General features: G+C 44.7%; 1 protein-coding gene across 2 annotated transcripts in view; it reads right to left on the minus strand.

Annotated features, from left to right (window-relative positions):
- The window catches only part of TMEM132D (transmembrane protein 132D), a 639,752-nt gene that overhangs the window by 32,256 nt on the left and 587,953 nt on the right, over nucleotides 1–19,543 (minus strand). The gene's annotated exons all lie outside the window — the stretch shown is intronic.

A 19,543-nucleotide genomic window follows, 5' to 3' on the forward strand; every position in this document is an offset into this window, starting at 1 on the left:
CCAGGCTGAAAGCAGAAGGCCACAGAAACACGCCCTCAAGCCAAGAAAGCAACTAATGCAACCACAGCAAAACAGACCTTTGCTTAATCGGCGTATCTAATTTTCTGAATGAAGATGTCTGGCTGATCAAGAGGAAGGGTGAAGATGACTGGCGTTCTGTGCCGGACACCTCCTGTGTCTTGTCTCATACGCGCTCACCTGTGATGGTTCCTCCTGCAGTCAGCATCTGCAGGCGTAGCCCAGAAGATTGTCTCCGACTGCCACGCTGACACCTGGAGGAACCTGTTCATGGACGTGACCAACCATCCCGAGGTGCCCAGGAGGGAACTGCATCCTAGGCTGTGGGACTTGCAGCACTCAAAGTGGGGCAGTCCTGGGCCAATCAGGGCAGCTGGTCGCCTCCTGTTGGCCGCAGGGATGCACGTGCACACTTGAAGCGCAAGGGCGCTAAGAGTCCTGGTCGCCCCTGGACCAGTGGGGGATGGGAGCTGGTAGGCGATTACTCCCCCTCGTGGTGTCCTGGGCAGATGATTCTCAGGTGCCCTCTGCACGCCTCCCGAGGGTCCTGAGCAGCACTGAGCCCTGTGGCCCACAGCTCTCTGGTGGCTTTCCTCCTTCCCTGCGTCACTCTCCCCAGTCCTCCAAGCCTGCTCCTTGGGATAACACTGAAGTGAGGTGGACCCTCCATCTCCACGTGGGCACGTGGCTCAGGACTCGCTGAGGAGAGCGTCTCATTTCCTTGCAGTCTTCAGTTAGTTGAAGGTGCAACTGGCCGATAAAAGTTCTATCCACAGCAGTTGTTGGAGCTATGGGAATACAGGCAGGTATGTATTTCCTCCAGGGTTACTAAGGTGGGAGAAGATAAACTTAGAGCTGTTGGAAACCATATTTGCCACCTAATGGAAGAGCCTGCCTGAGAACAAACCTGGCACTTAGGGAAGTAGAGCCAAGAGATGGAGAGAGACAGGTCCTCGGGACATCTGTTGAGCTGCTGGATCCAGCAGTACCTGAAGCTCACAGGATTTTAAAGTTATAGGAACCAACACAGTATTGTATATTAAATTAGTTTGAGTTGGGTTTTGGTCACTTGCCAGAGAAAGAGTTCTGAAAACCCAAATTACTAACAACAGAGTTACGTATGACACTGCCCTTTCTCCAACCAGCCTTGAAACGTTTGTTCTCATCAAGTACACAGACAGAGACAAGCAGCCTGGAACTCTAGCGGGGGCGTGGCTTGTTGCTCTCCCTCTGCCCACCTTGTGATTCAGGACTGGCTCCGTTTCCTCCTCCTGACAACAGCTTTAGCTCAAGGTAATCCTTTTCCCTGACACAGACAGGGGCTGAAAATGATTCAGAGCCTTTATTCTTTGCCAGACACTGTTCCAAGGACCCTGTGCACATTATCTCATAGAGGCCATGTGACCGACGTGTGAGATAATTTGTATTATTATTCCCATTTAATAGTTAGAAAAGTGAAACTCCAAGAGGATAGCTTGTCCGGTGGTATTCAGTAAGTGACTGATGGAGTCCTATTTCAAGCCTAGGCCGCCCACCTCCTAGCTTGGGTTCTTCACTGTTACACGAGGTACGGGATTGTGTTCTTGGCCCTTACAAGGCATATTTCCAAGGACTGAGGGAGACTCTGGGCTCAGCAGGTCAGAAAAAGGTTGTCTGTGGTTAATGGTCTGATCTTTGATGGTGGACAGACCAGCCCACTGTAACCACTCGTTATGGGGTGACGTTGGGCACTTAAGCAAAGACCTAAATGATTCCTCTCATGGCCATTCCTTTGATTATCCCACTTCTTCTGGGATAGACCTCATCCCGCAATTGGCACAGGTCTTGGCTGGACCCATCACAGCACCTGGCTACAGTGACCTGTCCAAGGATGTGCCCTCAACCCAAGCTGGACCAATCAGAGTCCTGCCCTGGTATTTTGCTTCAAAGGAAAGTCTATGAAGAGGCATTCTTTCATCCTCTCTGGTCATGGGTCTCCATGATGGAAGAAATACATGAATTTCTCGTGACCGTGCTCCCACTGCCATGGGGAAAGCTTGCTGGGGGTAAGAGGAAATTATGTGAACACAGGTAGGAAAGACCAGCCAGGATGGAGAGATCAGAGACTGAGGACAGTTCCTCGGTCTTTTCTGATCACTCACGATCTCGACAGTTCAGGGAGTATCATTCAGTTATTTGGGAAAATGCCCCCTGATTTGGATGTGTCTGGTATTTACTCATGATTCAACCGAGGTTATGCATTTTGGGGAACAGTGGTGTGCCCGTCTCGGGGGGACATTAGCACCACTTCAAAACTCTATTCGAATTTGAAAAAGAATAGATACATGTGTATGTGTAACTGAGTCACTTTGCTGTACACCTGAAACTAACACAACATTGTTAATCAACTCTACTCCAATATAAAAGAAAAATTAAAAAAGAAAGTTCTATAGCTTCCATGTATAAGTTCTAAATGAAAACCAATCACCATCATCACCTTTTATGATTGCCAACCCTGTGCCAGGTACTGTGTGAATTCCTTCATAGTCACGAACTCATTAACTCTCACGAAAATCTGATATGATAGGTACTGTCACTACCTCCATTTACCAAGTTAGAAACTGCGGGTCGGGGAGACTAAGTAACCTGGTAGTAAGTGGTTAAGTTAGACCTTGAATCCAAGTCTTAGTGACTGTATGTCCCATATTATATTCACCCTTCCTCGAATCTGATATTCACCCCTTTCTGCCCATACAGTGTTCAGTGCTGCAATGTGTCTACTTTTCTAAATTCCCTTGAAGGTGCCTGGCTATGTGATACCTTTCGGACAACAGGAAATAAGCTGAAGTGTTCTGGGAATATTTTACTTTCCTGATATAGTTTGTACTCCTTTCGGTTTCATTCTTTGTCCTGTTTGGAATGTAGACCCATGGCTGGAGGTGAGGCAGCCACCTTGCAACCACGAGGCAACAGGCCTGAGTAAGAAAACCAACCTGCTAAAGATGGTGCCGCAAAACCAAAGAAAGAGGCTGGCTCCCTGTTAGCATTGCTGAGCAGCTACAGCAGCTCTGGACTCCAACCTGTGGACTCCTTGTCACAAGTCCAATCACAAAAATAGAATTTTGGTTTTGTGTATGTTGCTACTGTCAGATCCTTGTTATTTTTAGCGATGTGGGATCCTGACTGATCCCCAAACACAAACACAGCTTCCTTCTGTTTAAGGCATGCTAGTTTCTAAACTTTTTTTGTAAAATTTTTAGTCAAATTTGGGGGTCACCAAAGTCAAATGGCTCCAGAGGGTATATGCCATAATATAAATAATAAATAACATAAAGAAATGAGTTAATTGTGAACTAGAAAGCTCCCTCCCAGGCAGAAGAAGAGCAGCTGTTAGATTATCTCGCTGTTGCCTTGTGAAAAAGGGGTCAGCTACCAGTTATTTCATTCTCTAAAAGAAGCTATAAATCCCATTTTAATATAACTTCTAACGTAACAGTTCCAGATTTTAAAATCTTGGCCACTATTCTAAAACTTTAAGGCCAAACACAATGTGTGTATTGGCTGCACGTGACCCAAGGACCTCGAACTGGCAACCTCTGACTTAGACTAAAAAGCTGGCATCATGATATTTATTTACTTTAGGGATATAGGAGAAGAAGAGTGCTTCAAGAAAGCAGGCTGGAACTTTGTGATCTTTGAACCAGCCATAAAAACAAAGAGCAGAAACACGTTGACAAATAGAATCTTCTCACATTGCCACTGTTCATCAACACAGAGGCTGGAAACCATGAAATATTGTGACGGGAAGCCCGTTCTTCCAGCCTCTGCTGTGTCTCTAACTGTAGCACCCACACCAATGACCCCCACCTTCATTCTGATGACAAATGGTTGCCCCCAGACTCAGCCTTGGACGCTGACTTTTAGAGTTGGAAACAGCAGCCCTGACTATTTTAGTAAGAGCACACTAAAATCCTCCCCTCACCCAAACACTTTTTTTTTTTTTTTTGCAATATTAGTTGAAGCCTGCAGGGAGCAGGAAAGCTGAGTCCCAGTTTATAGTTAGAAAAAGAGAGGGAAAAAAATTATCAATTCTCCGAGATCCAGCAGGAGGAAATTTGATGTTGCCTGGAGCACATGATGGCTTGGCATGACTTTCAAAGTTTTTCTCTTTCCAGTAGTTTCTGGCTCCAAAGAAGGTGTGTGTGTGTATGTGTGTGTGTGTGTGTGTGTGTGTGTGTGTGTGTTGGGGGGTCTGAATGGTTTTTGAGTTGCTGTTACTTGCAATGCTGGTTTTCAGAATCTTCGACTTCCATGGCTAGAATGGCCACCTAACCAATCAGATACCAGCTGTCAACTCGCGGTTCAGTCACAGAGTGGAATCTTGCTGAACGCCCACCTTGGTCACAGAGAAGACCCAAAGGGGTAAGGACAGAGGGAGAGAAAGGAAGCCTATGTACCCGACTGATTCCACTTGCCACTGGTACATAATGACATAAAAACACATTTGAAATCTTGTCTCTGCCGCAGAACTGTTGCCTGGTCAAATAAACAACTGGTTCTTCCAAAGGCTGTATGCGCTTATTTTAGTGTAGTTCAAAGTCTGTAGAAATACATGCGTTTTTCAAACCTGCCATGAACTTGTCCCTCTTTTTTGTTTATTAGGATATTATTCACGTAACAATAATATTCAACAATATTAAGCGTACCGTTTGATGGATTTTGGTATTTGCATACAATCGTCACAATCAAGATACAGAACAATGCTTCACCCTGTGAGTGTCTTCATGCCCCTTATGGGATTCCCTTCCCACGCTCCTGACCGCAGGCGACTACTCATTTGCTTTCTGTAGTTATCGTTTCTTTTCCCCCCAGTACTTCATACAACTGGAATCCTACAGTATGGAATTTTTAAAGTTTACTTCTTTCATGTAGCATCATGTTTTTGAGATTCATTCACTCCTTTGGATGGCTAAGAAGCACGCCCTCGTATGTGTATAACAATTTGTTTATCCATTCACCACTCACTGGACATCTGGGCTGCTTCCAGGTTTTGGCTTTTATGAATAATATTGCAAAGCCCCGACTTTTGCCTTGATTTTTAGCACTGCACCTCACACTGATGGTCTTGCAGATCTTACTTAGAAATATATAAAAATAGAGAGATGGAAATAACTTGGCTTTAAACAAGTTTGTCACTGGTATCCGTAAAACTATGAAAGCCACAAGAAGGTTGATGCCCTTGGTGTTTATGTTCCTTATCAGGTTCAATGGCCGACACGATTAGATGGGAAATCATTCATTCAGCCAACAAATGTCAATTGAGCACATTTTTTTTGCAGTACGCGGGCCTCTCACCGTTGTGGCCTCTCCCGTTGTGGAGCACAGGCTCCGGGCGTGCAGGCTCAGCAGCCATGGCTCATGGGCCCAGCCACTCCACGGCATGTGGGATCCTCCCGGACCAGGACACGAACCCACGTGTCCTGCATCGGCAGGCGGACTCTCAACCACTGAATTGAGCACTTTTGATGTCAAGCCCTGTTTGAGTATTTGGGGACACGATTATGAATTAGACAGAAAAGGTCTTGGTGCTTTTGGAGATTACAGTTTAAAATAGGGGGTGGGGCAGGAGGTGCACAAAGTGAAAAAATAAATGAACAAGAGCACTTCGGGTATTTAAAGGGCCTGATGGTGAGCCCTGTTTTTGATTGAGTGATCAAAGAAGGCCTCTTTGAGGGGTGTCGATAGGAAAAAAATGTGGTCGTTTAGGGAACTCAATTGACAACTGTCTTTAGACTTAATTGAAAGAGACCAGGCATAACCTAGGACAAATTATTGAAAAATAGGCTTCTTTGGGGCCGCGCTCTAAAGATTCAAAACAAGCACCATTTTCATGGAAATGACAAGATTGTTTAAAGGTAAGACTAGCCGGAAGCAATAAACTGGACATTTTCTCATAAGTGGACAAAATGTACGTATGACACAAACTGTGTCCCACTAGTCACAGATCTGTGGTGCATCTGGGAAGGTGCCCCCAGGTCTCCTGCTCCGAAGACAGAGCCCGTCACCTGCACGTACGTCTTCAACCTCAGCAGATGGTGACCTTGATCCTCTGCATGAGTGAAGAACATCAGATGCCCCCAAAGGAATAACAACGTGAATTAGAGACGGACAGATGCACAACCATGGTGTCAGTTTTCATTTATATCCAGTTTCTGTGTGGCTCAGTGGGTTGGTTTCATATTCTTTGTTTACTGTGTGTTCTGCCGAGTTTAAAGCGTTTATGAAGATCTGATATATTAAACTTGTGATTTTAATTGAATGCTTGGAAGTTTATAATTGATTATGTTTATAATCAATATTTAAATCTCATCTGTAAAATTTGTTGAATTCAAAAGTATTAAACTTTTTGGGCTTCCCTGGTGGCGCAGTGGTTGAGAGTCCGCCTGCCGATGCAGGGGACGCGGGTTCGTGCCCCGGTCCGGGAAGATCCCACGTGCCGCGGAGCGGCTGGGCCCGTGAGCCGCGGCCGCTGAGCTTGCGCGTCCGGAGCCTGTGCTCCGCAACGGGAGAGGCCACAGCAGTGAGAGGCCTGCGTACCGCAAAAAAAAAAAAAAAAAAAAAAGTATTAAACTTTTGAATGGGAGGAATATATGACACTTTAGGGTGTGTTGGCTGATTGGTTAAAGATTGATCAATTGGACAGGAGAGACAATACGAGGAGTTGTGAGCACTGTCTTCTGAGAACAATGGTGCCATTGGGAAATTCTCTCTCTCCACGGCTTTCCTTTGCTGCCCTCTAGTCATAAACCTTCTCAGGCAAGCATGCCCCTTTGGGTGTATGATGTCTACTAGCAGTGCCAGCCAATTTCCCAATAATACACGCTAATTTCCAAGATTGACTTTCATTGGACCAAGCTGGGTCCCATGACCATCCCTCAACCAATCACCGTGACCAGAAGGATAAAATTTTCTATTCTGCAAGACTTGAGCCAGAGAGGGTTGACTTGGTCCATTCAAACCACAAGCACACACGGGATACTCCTCTGCCCCTCCTCAAAAAACCTCCAGGGGAATGGCCAGGCCGAACCAACATACCCTAGATTGATGAAAAGCTGCAGAGATAAGGAGAAACAGCAATTCTGAGTTCCTGGCAGCCCGTGCAGATGACAAGTTTTTACTGAATTCCTGTGCTTCTAGACTGTTCTTATTTTCCCCCTGAAAGCCAGTACAGTTTGAGAACTCAAATGACGCCCTTCAGAAGAGAGGTGAGCAGATCTGCTGACCGGCCTGGTGACCCCGCCAACTTTGGCGCTCCCAGAGGAAATTCCCTGGATTTTTTCAAAAAATAAATTTATTTATTTTATTTATTTGTTTTTGGCTGTGTCGGGTCTTTGTTGCTGTGCACAGGCTTTCTGTAGTTGCAGCGAGCGGGGGATACTCTTCCTTGTGGTGCGCAGGCTTCTCATTGCTGTGGCTTCTCTTGTTGTGGAGCACGGGCTCTAGGTGCATGGGCTCAGTAGTTGTGGCTCGTGGGCTCAGTAATTGTGGCTTGTGGGCTCTAGAGCGCAGGCTCAATAGCTGTGGCATCGGGCTTAGTTGATCTGAGGCACGTGGGATCTTCCCTGACCAGGACTCGAACCCGTGTGCCCTGCATTGGCAGGCAGATTCCTAACCACTGTGCCACCAGGGAAGTCCTGGATGTTTAATTTGGAGCTGTCTTGTGACAGCTGAGCGCTGCCCTGATTCATTATTTAGCATTTCTCTTGCTGGACCCTTATCTACTCAAAGAGCTGACCAGTGGCCTGAGGGCTAAGATGATATCTTCTTACCTCTCCTGGTATCCTTTCCTACTCCTAGCATTGAGGCTTCCCTGCAAGAATCTCAATTAATGAAGAAGAAACATGGGGAGAAAGGAAAAGAGGGATGAACCAGGGTGAAGGACTCAAGAACAAGCAGAGCATGGAAAAGACACGGCAGGAATCACGTGCTTGTCACTCTGTAGTAGACGTTATGCTAATGGCCCCTGATCACTCATGCACCCCCCGACAGTGTCCAGATCCTTGGGAGTCCCTTCCCATATCGGCTCTGGGCTTCACGTCAAAATGATAATTTTCCAACTCACTTTGGCTAACGTAACATCAGTGAGCATGACACAAAGGCTTGGTAGGTGCCTACCTGTCCTTTAGGAGCCCAGGGAGCCCCAGCCAGCCAAGTGGAGAAGGCTGGTGCAGAAGAAACGAGGTCACCAGCCGACAGCCTAGCTTACCGCCAGACCTGTGAAAGGGTGTCTGGGACCATCCAGCCCTGGGTGGGCTTCCAGACGACTGTAACTGCTTGCGAGATCGCTGCAGCAAGTCTAAACTGCAGTCATACATATATTTGCATATAACTGATTGCTGTTTGAAGCCACTCTGGTTTTTCATGTAGTAATAGATAACTGACACACACTCCATTTGCAATCATCAAAGGCAGTATGTGTGTGTGTGTTTATATATGTACATATAAACACATATATGAATTATTTATATGCGTGTATTATTTTATACATGCATAGTGAGACACAGTGTTCCTATAGAAGCACATATAACCAAAACGAAAGTTGTAAAAAGCAAGGCTTGCTTTTGCTACATCATGCATGTTATTTCCTTTCTTTTCATCCCATTCTTTCTCTTGTTCCCTCTCTTCTGCTTTCTCCAATTCTGGTTAACCCACTAAATAGATTTCACAGTCCACTAATGGCTCGTTACTCACAGTTCAGTCCCTGACCCAGAGAAGAGGTTTTTTAACCAACGAGGAGGGAGCGGTTGGCGGGATGAGCTTCCAGTGGTCTTTCCTTAAATTTATATGAAGATTTCTTAGTGTAAGTGGGCATCTGCGTTTTCCAGGAGAGAACCACAGGTTTTGTCAGGTTTAAAGACCCTGCCACTCATCCTGAGAGTCACCCTGTCTGGGTGACATCATCCACAATCACATGGTCACCAAGGTGACAGTGAAAACCCTGAATCTCTGTCTCCAACCCTGAGCTCTGGGCTCACAGCCAACAGCCTACTGGACATTTCCAACTGGATGTCCATTAGTTTCCAAACTGTTTCAATTTTTTTATTGTGTGAAAAAAATTTAAATAATTTAATACATTTAATGCCTTTCTTTCAATTTACACTATGACAAATTACAAAGTATTGCTCACTTCACAAAACAAAACCATTTCCAGATAATTTTTTTTTTTTTTTTTGCGGTACGCGGGCCTCTCACTGTTGTGGCCTCTCCCGTTGCGGAGCACAGGCTCCGGACGCGCAGGCTCAGCGGCCATGGCTCACGGGCCCAGCCGCTCCGCGGCATGTGGGATCTTCCCAGACTGGGGCACGAATCCGTGTCCCCTGCATCGGCAGGCGGACTCTCAACCACCGTGCCACCAGGGAAGCCCTCCAGATAATTTTTGACAGTATCCAGAAGTACGTAAGCTACAACCCACAAACCTGTACAGTTGGGAGGAACGATAACAGCAGGGACCCTGCAGAAGCATCTTGACCCCTGTGGGCCAACAGAGGCCATCCACACAGTCCTTGGGCTGTTCCAGGATGACAACTGCAAGTCCTCTGCCCCAAATGAGCTCCTCCTATCATTTTCCAAGCCAGAAGCCTGAGAAGGCATGCTTTTTTTTTTTTTAATTGAAGCATAGTTGATTTACAATGTTGTGTTAATTTATGCTGTAGAGCAAAGTGACTCAGATATATAGATATATACATATATATATATGCACATATATATTCTTTTCCATGATGGTTTATCACAGGATATTGAATATAGTTCCGTGTGCTATACAGTAGGACCTTGTTGTTTATCCATTCTCTATATAATAGTTTGCACCTACTAACCCCAAACTCCCAATCCACCCCTCCCCCACCCCCTTCTCCTTGGCAACCACAAGTCTGTTCTCTATGTCTGTGGGTCTGTTTCTGTTTCTTAGATAAGTTCATTTTTGTCGTATTTTAGATTCCACATATAAGTGGTCTCATATGGTATTTGTCTTTCTAACTTATTTCACTTATGATAATCTCCAGGTCCATCCATGTTGCTGCAAATGGCATTATTTCATTCTTTTTTATGGCTGAATAATATTCCACTGTATATATCTACCACATCTTTATCCATTCATCTGTTGATGGACATTTAGGTTTCCATGTCTTGGCTACTGAATAGTGCTGCTATGAACATTGGGGTGCATGTGTCTTTTTGAATTAAGAGTTTCACCTGAGTATATGCCCAGGAGTGGGATTGCTGGAACCTATGGTAGCTCTATTTTTAGTTTTTTAAGGAACCTCCATACTGTTCTGCATAGCGGCTGCACCGACTTACCTTCCCCCCAACAGTGCAGGAGGGTTGGGAAGGCATTCTTGGTGTCTGCTCGACACCCACCAAATCAGTCACCCAAACTGGGTCGGTTCTACCGATTTTACCTACTAGACATCTGCAAATCCTTCCCTCCTGTCTAGACTTTCTGCAGTTTCCCTGGTTCCGATTCTCATGATCTGTTCCCTGGATCGTCACCATCCCTGTTCCCTGGCACGTCACTTTGATTTGTCAGGTCTAGTTTCTACCGCAGCTACCAGAGTGGTCTTTGAAAATTACGAATTGCTATGCCACCACTGACCCGTCTGCATTTACATTAGTCACCCAAACACCGCACTACGGAACGGCAAATAGTAACACTCCTTTGCAAGGAAGAACCACACTTCGTCGTCCGGCCCCTGCTCAACTGTCCAACTTATGCTACGTCCCACCTCTCACTGGAGTTTTCAGCAACATTTCCCTCGAATCGACAATGCTCTTGCTCTGCATAGCCAGCTGGCAAACTTTTACCCATCTGCCAACTCTCAGCTAAATATGACCTCTTCTAGGAATAATAACAACACAGTAGTTCTGCTGGGCACAGAGCCCCCTCTTCCAAGGGCTTCATGTGAGTTAGTTCATCTGACCTGCACACAGCCCGACCAGGGAGCTGCTGTGTGTATCCTTATTTTACAGATGGGGAAACAGGCACAGGCTGAAGTTCACATAGCTAATGAGAGGGCACGGCCAGGACTCAGCCCCAGGCAAGTCTGGCTTTGAACTCACACTTTGCTCACGTAAAAAATGCTTTGTATTTGGAAATAATTTCAAACTTACAGAAAAGTTGCAAGAATAATACAAAGAGTGCCCTTGACCTACATTCATCTACTGTTAGCATTTTACCCAGTTGCCGTAGTTTGTTCGAACCATGAGTCTATTCTCTATCGTCACTCTATCAATTTATCTCTCTATCTGTGTTTTCTTTTTGAACAATGTGACAGTGAGTTACATGCATCGTGGCCATTTGCTCTTAGAGACTCAAGTATGTATTTCTCAAGAACAAGGATATCCTTCTTGAGAAATACATAGTTGAGTCTCTAAGAGCAAATGGCCGTGATAACCACGGTGCAGTTATCAAATTCAGGAAACAACATTTTATTTAAATTCATCTAATCTTCCTTCCATATTCCAATTGTCTCCACTAACCCAGGAATCATGTTTTTCTCTCCAGTACAAGAGCCAGTCTTAGATTGGGCATTGCATTAGGTGTCATGGTTTTTCTTTAATTTGGAACATTTCATCATATATCGCTTATATGTGGAAGCAAAAAAATGATACAAATGAACTTATTTACAAAATAAAAACATACTCACAGACTTAGAGATCGAATTTATCGTTACTGGGGGTGGGGGGAAGAATAGATTGGGGGATTGGGATTGACATATACACACTACTATATATCAAACAGATAACCAACAAGGACCTATTGTATAGCCCAGGGAACGCTGCTGAGTATTCTGTAATAACCTAAATGGGAAAAGAATTTGAAAAAGAATAGATAAAAGAATTTTGGAACACTTCCTTGACCTTTTGTTCTCTTTCACAATATTGACATTTTTGAGGGATACTGCCAACTTTTCAAAATAAGATGTTCTCCATTTGGGGTCCGTCTAACAGTTTCCACAGGATTCGATAACTCTATGCCTTCCCAGCTGGGATGCTACCAAGGGGATATTGTATCTTTCTTGGGGGAATCCCAGCCATAGGCACTAGATGTCCATCTGCCCCTCATTAGTGATGTTAATTGACGCCCTGGTCAAGGTGTTGTCTGATTTCTCCACCCTAGAGTTACTACCTTTTTCCTCCTTGCAACGAATAAGCTTTCTTTGGGAGACACTTCAGACCGTGAGAACATCCTACTCCAACAAACACCCCCTCCCACCCTAGATTTAGCATGACTGACGATTCTTGTCGGAATCAACTTCAGTATGATTGTTTCAAAAGCATGACTTTCCATTTCTAGCACTCTCTCCTCGTTCCCTGGCCAGCACCTGCACATATGCCATGGTTTCCTTCATTCTTCCAGATTTAGGCATCCCTCATCTATTTGCCCATGCTACTATAAGAGTAATGTATTGCTTTGCAATTGTTTCGTTTACCTAGCTTTTTCCTCTATTAAACCTACAAGCTAATTGAGGGCAAGCACCCCACCTTTTCCTCTCTGTATCCACAGCGCTTATGAAGAGCTTGTCCTAAAATCTGCTTTTGAATGAGATAAGTCTGTAGCCTAGTGGGGTAGACAGACCAATGGCCCCCCAGATGTCCACATCCTAACCCCTGGAACATGCTGCCTTACATGGTAAAGGGAACTTTGCGGATGTGATTAAGCCGAGGCTCTTGAGATGGAGAGATGAGCTCTTTGGCTACCCCAGACCCCTTCCTGGGACCCTCACGACATGCCCATTATACAGCAATTAAAGGCAAGGGCAGGCTTCTGGCATTGACTCTGTGTCTGCTGCCTGCCTCTGCTACCTTTGTTACATATTTGTATATCACCTGTCCAAAACCCTGTGCCTTTAATATTATTATTTAGTTACTCTGTACCTTTTATAAATTCCAGCTTGATTGAAGTATAAAATTGTAAGATATTAAAAGTGCACGTGGTGAAGATTTGATCTATGTATACATTGTGAAAGGATTCTCCCCATTTAGTTAATTAACCCATCTCTCACCTCAGATATTTATTGTGTGTGTGTGTGAAGATTTAAGTTCTACTCTCTTAGCAAATTTCAATGATATGATACAGTGTTACCACCTCCAGTCACCACAGTGTACCTTAAATCCTCACACCTCATTCATCGTATCTACCTTTGAATCAACTCTCTTTTAAAATCAATTCACTTTATGAATTATATGAAACATTTAAATAGCTACATAGTTTTTTTTTTTTAATTTTTAACATTTTTAGCTGCGCCGCAAGGCTTGCAGGATCTTAGTTCCCTGACCAGGGATCGAACCAGTGCCCCCTGCAGTGGAAGTGCAGAGTCTTAACCACTGGACCCCCAGGGAATTCCCTAAATCAATTCGCTTTAAAACAAACAAGCAACACATTCTGGGTTTCCGTGGCTGGGCTGGGACATTTTCCCTGCGGTCCTCCAGCCTCTGTTGCTAGGTGATAGGGTGTTGAAATAGAGCATTTTTCTATATTCCTGCCAACTTGAAAATTCCATCAGCCGAGGTCTTAATGCAGAGACTCCAACCCATCTCATCTTCAATCTGCATTTTGATCAGTGTCAGGGGAGGGAAAGCAGGGGCAATCAGGCTTGTTAACTCTCCAGTCCTCTTAACTTTCTGCTCAATAAGGCAGGTGCACCACGAATGTGCTTGAAAATCCCCCCGGGTGGGACCTGAGATAGGTCCGGGCTCTGGCAGGAAGGCACTGCAATGAGCAGCAGTTTGCCTTGGGCTGGCCGCCCTTTCAAGCATCTCCAGCCACTGCTGCAAGGGCGTTTTCTCCCCCAGACAGAGAAGGATTCCGGCGCATCCAGGGAGAGAATCGGCATTCCTGGAGGCCGGCTCTCTCTCTCTCCTGTAACACAGAAGTTATATCCTGCGTATCTGGCATTTCCTCCTATGAATGTCACCCCCACCCCTCCCTGTCGCCTTCCACTGCTCTGAATCACACAGGTCTTTGCAAACCATTCCCAGGCTTCAGTGTCAGCTGGCTTCCAGGTAGGTCAGGCCACCTGGAGGTAGGGGTGGGAGGGGTAGGAGCGGGGATGCTGGGGGATGTCCCCACTCTTTCTGTGTCTTCCATAGCATCTCTGGTAGGGGCTGGGTCCCTCCGTGGTTCTGCAGACACCGCCTCCTCCGTTCATCCTTCCAGACCTACCGCTAATGGTACGTGCTGTTGCTAATCTCTCGGTTCTTTCATCATCTCCCCTTTGCCCTTTCAGCTCCTTGACGCCAGTCCCACATCTTAAGTTGCCTCTCTGGAGCCTGCTGCCTTGGTTTCCAGTGTCCTGATTGGACTTTGCTTAACGCCCTGACTTTGTATCCAGCTGGCGCCAGGTATGGGGAGAGAAGAAGGATTCAGACGTGATGATGTATCAGGTGCAGGCCAGAGAGACGTGCGTAAGGCATCCTTGGGGGAGCGGGTGCTCACCGATCACAGAGTTTAAATGTGGCATTGCCCACAGCAGAATCCGAATATGGTGAGATCAGGGGTTTCTGCCTACAGACATGGACATAGATGCCCTGTAGCTTTTTCTGTCTCTCCCCTGAGGCTGGATCTCGGCGTTCAGGTCCCAGTGATATGTCACAACCTCCTAGGCTCTGTTGGGGAGACAGGAAGAAGAGCTGTACACACTAATCATTTCTACCCTCGACTTTTCTGTGCTTCCAGCTGACTTGGTGAGGCATTTTCATAGTTCTAAACAAATATGATAAATATTCCATCTGAAAAATGAATAAGTGCTTTTCAAAACTGCCAACTCAGAAGGAAGTTGGCTTTTCCCAGAACCCCAGGCTTGGCTGACTGTGGCCGCCACCAGCAAGACCAGGATTTCCTGGGACCCCCTCGTTTTAACTGAGAATCAGCAGAGGCAGAGTTATCAGGTGAAGTTTATCGGGGTGACTCTGGGGGTGGTGGTGGTGCTCCAGCATCTTCGCCTGTGCGCCTGGGATGACGTCGGCTGATTTCAGCTGGGAGTCATTTCATGGACTGGAACCTGACATGGGAAATGTATTTTGCAGGAGTGAAGCCCTTTAGAAGTCGGGAGATGATACATCACAGCTGCCCATTCCAGGCAAGACCATTCAGAACATTTACTAAGTTTCCGGTTACTCTTTCACTGTTACAATTTTCTTTGAAAATCATAATTCATCTTATGTTTAAAATGCATGACATCGTCACGTTTCATCGCCTCTTTTCTGACAACTGAGAACAGCTTGACAGATTGCTGGGTGGTCCGCAGACCACAGTTTGAGATGTTCTGGGGATGCAGTGAGGGGCAGTGACAGAGAGACAGTGCACTGGTGGGATTATAGTTCAGTAGGGTAGCAGAGACACAGGCAGGTACCAGCGTCCAGAGGGACACCTGTATCATTCAGGTTTCAGCGCTACCTTCCTGCACGTTTTCAGAAACTGTGGAAAATATGCTTAAGTTTCCCCAATTTTGCAATTTATATTAGAGAGCTAGGATGAGATGACATAGATTTATTCAATAATTCAACAAATATTGACTCTTTTTCATCCATGAGGATTCAAGATTTACAGAGTGTGTAGAAGATGGATCTCGCTTTGGGATACTCTTTCTTCAACGTTTGGCATCCTCAGATCATTTAATGAGGATTTGGATGCAAAACACAAATTTATAAATAAAAAATAATATCTTAAAATGTAATAACAATGATACTTATATTACTAAGAAGGGTCGTATTTCTGATAATTCCCTGTTACATCTCTGAGTCAATGACAGATAGCTTGCACCCTAAGCCATTTTTCTCACTCACTTGGTTACTTTTCTCTCCCTTCCTTCCTTCCCTCCTTTCTTTCTTTTCTTTTTCTTTCTTTCTTCCTTCTTTCCTTCCTTTCTCTCTCTTTCTTTCTTTTTCTTTTCCTTCCTTCCCCCCTTCCTTTCTTTCAAGTTTTTTTTTTTTTTAAATGCGGACAATTTTTAAAGTCTTTATTGAATTTGTTACAATACTGCCTCCATTTTATGTTTTGGTTTTTTGGCTGTGAGGCATGTGGGATCTTAGCTCCCTGACCAGGGATCCCACAGCCCCTGCATTGGAAGGCGAAGTCTTAACCACTGGACCACCAGGGAAATCTCTCTTTCTTTCCCCCCTTCCCTCTTTCCCCCTTCCTTCATCTCTTTCTTTCTTCCTCCCTCCCTCCCTCCCTTCCTTTCTCTCTCTCTCTCTCTCTCTCTCTTTCTTTCTCTATCTTTCTTTCTCTCCCTTCCTTCCTTCCATTCTTTCTTTCTCCCAGCTCATGAGAGACAGCAGGTAGAATGCATTGGTTCTAACAGCTCTGTATGTCTGCAATGACCACAGACCCAGAGCCTTTGGTGTGGCTTTTAATTGTCAACTGTTTCCTTAGAGTTATGTAATTCCTGCCCCTTTTGCCGCACACTCCCTACAAGGACATATTCCCAGGACATCTTTGATCACATTTACACCTCTCTGGCATTACAGAGTCAAGATCAAGAAGCATATTGTTGACCACAAAATAATGAACAGAATATGAAGTCATCTAACATTTCTTTCTCATTCACACAGGGAACAGCATACACACAGAACTGTTTTGTATGAAACACACGTTATCAGTGATTCCTTACACTTGTAAAATAAAATATTTGTGAGAATACACAAATACGAATGATTGCTTTTCCACATAGAAAGCTACCCGATAAAGGAACTTACCAATACCGTATGGCACTCTCTCTCCAAGCATCTCTCGCATTCAATTTGCACCTGACTTTGCAAGCTTCTTAGAACTAGTGTGCTAGGTACTCATTTTATGGTACAAGGAATACATACATCTTTGTTGGTGATTATGTAATTTTGATTTCTTTACCTTTAACCATGATGCTAGTTTGGCACAAAAAGCATTATGTTGCTCGTGTTATAACGGGTTTATCAGAGAGATACTTCTTTTGAAATGTCGCAAATATTTCCATGGCTTCCTGTCAGTTTAATAAAATCCAATTTTCAGGGAGTCATTATCATTCTTACTAGTTGGTCTTTTCTCTTTCATGAAAACTCATCATATTTTCAGATTCACCAGACTCAGTACCTTCAGATCTACACTTGGGATCTGTCCACTCTTTATGTTAATATCATCCTTCTAGATAAAATACTAATATTGCTATTTTAATCACTCAGTTTGACACTTAGTTAGCCTGTGTGGAGTCACTGACCTATTTTTATGAATTCGGAATATAATGACAACACGATAGAAGCAATCCACCTTGCATACTTAACAAATGTCAATGAAACCCACAAATTATATAAAAATACAGTAGCTGATGTTAATTCCACCCTGATCACTGAATGTTCGCTGCAAATAAAACCCCAGGCCATCTGGTCTTTGCAGCGCCCACACAGCTTTAAAGTTATAATGATTATTAAGAACAGAATGCGGTTTCCTTGATAATCACAGCCCATATTTACAATGTATGACATGTCTAACTCCATTGTTTTTTCCCCTGCAACTGTCAAAGCACTTGCTAGATGGCTAGATGTAATCTATTAGGAGCAGGGTGTGGAATTTATAGCACAGTGTGTTGGTGGAAGAGTAGTTCAGTTTGGCTGGAAAAATACTTTTTTTTTTTTTTTTTTTTTTTGCGGCACGCGGGCCTCTCACTGCTGTGGCCTCTCCCGTCGCGGAGCACAGGCTCCGGACGCGCAGGCTCAGCGGCCATGGCTCACGGGCGCAGCCGCTCCGCGGCATGTGGGATCCTCCCGGACCGGGGCACGAACCCGCGTCCCCTGCATCGGCAGGCGGACTCCCAACCACTGCGCCACCAGGGAAGCCCAAGGCCATAGACTTTTAAAACAGGCTTCAAATATAAAAGCCCAGAACTTTCCGGTTAGCAAAGCTTTCTGCAGACATTTAGCATGACAGCTGAATTATCTCAAGGAGCTATTTCAGAGAGCTGGGAAACACTTATAATAGATCCCTTCTATGTTAACAAAACAAAGGCAAGCATATCTCACTTCTAAACCAATCCTTTATGTGTTTCCAGTAATTTTACAGTCTCTTATGTAACTGTTAATGTGTAAGAAGTTAGATCATAATCCCACTCTTTTCTTTCAGCTTCCAGTAAAGCATTACTCCCCAGAACTTGCTGGTTTTATGTCGAACTGCTAGGTTCTCCCTATATTTACCTTATCGTTTTGGACAATTCCAATATTTTTTCCTGACTTTTAATTTTTCACAGCCCCAGCAATGCCAAGATTTTTGTTAGGATCTTGTTTAAAAGCTAAAGCTTTGAGCAGATTCCGAGATGAAACTTTCTTCTTCCTCTATGGGCTCAAACCCACTTCTTTTTCGCTGTTACCCCCTAAATCCCCGAGTCATAAATTTCTCTTTGCTTCTCTCTACAACCTGGATTGATTCTCACCTGGTGGGCACATTAACACGCTGGCTGGCTTCTGTCCCAATTATTTGGTACCTTGGCCATTCTGGACCATGAACTGTTCCGAGTACCAGCTCCCCTACTTAGGAAACAGCTAAACAATCCCCTGAACCTCCTGAATCCTCTGCCCTCTTCTCTCCCCTCAGGCCCTAGAACTTGGAACTTATACTCCCTTCTTGAAAAATAGTTGGAATAGACAGGAAAAACCGAAATGCCCCCTCATTGAGAAACAGATTAAATAAATCACGGTACATCCACGCCACAGAATACTACAGAGCGGTTAAAGCAGAATGATGCAATTCTATGTATGTGTGATATTGTGATTCACAATAAGAAATACATATTTGGTCTTCTCCATGGTTCCTGACTCACAGCTCCCCAAACCCTTGGAATTTCCTCAGCTCTCAAAACAATGGGAGCATCTTTTGTTGTAATATTTGGTCTCTCATCCTCAGTTCCTGAAAAACTGTTTCAGAGCCATAAAGATGAAATGGGTGTCTTCTTATTCATAACAAGTCCCCTTCCTCCTCAACAGCGTTCATGCTAATGAGGTGACTTTTGGAAATCATTTAAAGGTGGGGAAGCTGGCTGCCAGGAGAACCACCCTTGAATAGAGTGTTGGAACTTTCAGTCCCACTCCCTGATTTTCTGGAGCAAAAGGGAGAGGGGTTGGAGGTTGAATCAATCACCAATGGCCACTGATTGAGTCAATTTTGCCTATGTAATGAGGCCTCCATAAAAACTCCAAAAGGATGGGGTTCAGAGACCTTCCAGGCTGGGGTATCAGAACACATCCATGTGCCACTGTGTCAGGGCCCAAACTTCACTAGGACAGAAGCTCCTCTGTTCGGGACCCCACCATATGTATCTCTGTCTCTGCCTGTTGATTTGTAGCCTTTAATATCCTTTATAATAAACCAGTAATCTAGTGAGTAAACTGATTTCCTGAGTTCTGTGAGCCATTCTAGCAAACTAGATGAACCCAAGGAGTAGGTGTGGGAACCTCTGATTCATAGACAGTTGATCAGAAGCACAGGTGATGACCTGGACTTGCAATCGGTATCAGAAGTGGG

This window comes from Pseudorca crassidens, chromosome 12 (genome assembly GCF_039906515.1).
Source record: "Pseudorca crassidens isolate mPseCra1 chromosome 12, mPseCra1.hap1, whole genome shotgun sequence".
In the NCBI taxonomy this organism is placed as follows: domain Eukaryota; kingdom Metazoa; phylum Chordata; class Mammalia; order Artiodactyla; family Delphinidae; genus Pseudorca; species Pseudorca crassidens.